Below are 2,694 nucleotides of genomic sequence, written 5' to 3' on the forward strand. Positions count from 1 at the left end.
CCTATACATAAATGTTTATGGTAGCTTTATTCATAATAACCCAAAACTGAAAACAGCTCAAAAGTCTTTCAACAAGTGAAGGGTTAAACAAGCTATGGTAATGATACATCCATCCCCAGAATAGCACTCAGCCATAAAGGAGATTGAAACATGTAAAACTTGGATGATCTCAATGGAATAATGCTGTATGCAAAAGCCTAGCTCAAAAGGATATATACTGTATAATTCCATTTATATAACATCCTTTTTATTGGAGTATAATTGCTCTACAATGTTGTTAGTTTCTGCTGTACAACAAAGTGATTCAGCTATATACATGTATCCCTTCCCTTTTGTACCTCCCTCCTACACCCCCATTCCACCCAACAAGGTCATTATAGAGCACCAAGCTGGCTAGCAGGAACCTGCTATATAACATTCTTGAGATAAGAAAAGTACAGCGATGGAGAACAGATTAGTGGTTACTAGGAGTCAGAGCAGAGAAGGCAATGGCAAGCCACCCCAGGACTCTTGCCTGGAAAATCCCAGGGACGAGGGAGCCTGGTAGGCTGCTGTCTATGAGGTCGCACAGAGTCGGACACAAATGAAGCGACTTAACAGCAGCAGCAGCAGGAGTCAGAGCAGACGAGTGGGAAGGGAGTGAGTGTGACTGTAAAAGGGTGATGTGAGGGGTCCTGGTGACAGGATTGTCGCGTCTTCACTGCTGTGGTCATACACATCTACCCATGCAATAACAAAGCATAGAAATAAGTGCATGCAAATAAGTGCCCGTAAAACTGGTGAAACCCAAACACAGCCAATGTCACGTTAGTTTCTCAGATGTGATTCTGTACTATGTAGCTATGCAAGATGTTCCTGTTGGGGAAAACTAGGTGAAGGCTGCTAGGACCTCTCTGCATTACTTCTTACAAGTGTGTGTGAACCTACAACTTTCTCCAAATAAAAAGCTTAAAAAATAAATATCACTCAGTTGTGTCCAACTCTTTGCAACCCTGTGGACTGCAGCACACCAAGCTTCCTTGCCCTTCACTATCTCCCAGAGTTTGCTCAAATTCATGTTCATGAGTCAGTAATGCCATCCAACCATCTCATCCTCTGTCGTCCCCTTCTCCTCCTGCTCTTGATCTTTCCCAGCTTCAGGGTCTTTTCCAGTGAGTTAGTTCTTCACATGAGGTGGCCAAAGGATTGGAGCTTCAGCTTCAGTATCAGTCCATTCAATGAATATTCAGGACTGACTTCCTTTAGGTTGGACTGGTTGGATCTCCTTGCAGTCCAAGGGACTCTCAAGAGTCTTCTCCAACACCACAGATTGAAAACATCAATTCTTTGGTGCTCAGCTTTATTTATGGTCCAACTCTCACATCCATACATGACTACTGGAAAAACCATAGCTTTAACTATATGGACCTTTGTCGGCAAAGCAAAAATAAGCTGCAAAGGACATGTCTAGATGAAAACGGCACCCGGTTTGAGACCCCCCAAAGCTCTCCTTTCCAGCTTCTCTCTGGCAACTCCATTTGCTCATCCTCAGCCAGACTATGAAGATTATGATCTTTCCATACTCACCCCTGTGCCTGGATTGTCCTGTTTTCACCTTGTATACTTGGTAAATTCCTTTCCTCTGTCAACAACATTCAATTCTTTCTCCAGCACTATCAACCTTGGGACTAGCCACTGTCTCTTTTCTGAACTACTGGTGTAAACTCCCTATTACTCTCCAAGTTTCACCCTTATCACCAATAAATTCTGTTTTGCACGCTGCAGCTAGGGTTTGGACCACATCATGCCAGAGCTGACGACCCACCAATGGCTCCCTTCATGCTCTGAATTTGTTTTAATCCCTTACCCCAGCCCACCGGCTCTGCCTGATTGACCCCGATCCCCTTTCGTTAGCCTCACCCACTTGCCACACTCGCTTTCTTTCCATTTGTCAAACACATAAAGCATATGCCAGTTTGCACACTTTTGTCCTAGCTGTTTTCTATGCCTGGAGAAAAGTTTTCCAAATCTTTGCATGATTGATTCCTGCTTAACTTTCAGCCTAAAATTAAATCTCACCTCCACAGAGTGACCTTCTCTGATCACTCAATCTGAAGTAACCCTTAGGGTATGGTTTAAACAAGGGAATGTTGCTTCTCCGATGGCACTTATTTATTGTTTTTCTCTCTACCCCCGTGACAGCTGAGTCCTACCTGCCTATCTGCTCACACAGTGCTGTGTGCCTGGTGCCCACAAAAATGCCAGGCACAACCTCAGTAAACACCCACTTAAAGAAACAAAGCTCTGGAGGCATTTTATGCCTTCCTCTGATCATTCACGGAGTCAGTTACTCCCCTCACCTGTGCGAGCAGCTGCCTTTACAGGATCCCACTGAAACACCGACACAATCACGCACATGCCTGTTTACAAGACCTTGAAGTTCTATGAAGGCAGGAACCACACATTTTGAAGTCCCGGGTCCTTTCACAGTATAAGTCCTCAGTTAATATGTGATGAACGAATGACTTCACCCTCTTTTCAGGGGATGACAACAGGTGGTCACATCCCCAAGAATACATTTAAAGTCATTTACAAGGCCAGTGATGATGGGTATTGAACAGTGTCTCACATGAGGTATGAGGGTCAGACCCAGATCGACCCTTTCCTTCTCACTAAGTATGCAATTCAGCCGTGCCCTTAAGCTTCTGGCCAAAG

This window comes from Oryx dammah, unplaced genomic scaffold (assembly GCF_014754425.2).
Source record: "Oryx dammah isolate SB20612 unplaced genomic scaffold, SCBI_Odam_1.1 HiC_scaffold_27, whole genome shotgun sequence".
Lineage (NCBI taxonomy): Eukaryota > Metazoa > Chordata > Mammalia > Artiodactyla > Bovidae > Oryx > Oryx dammah.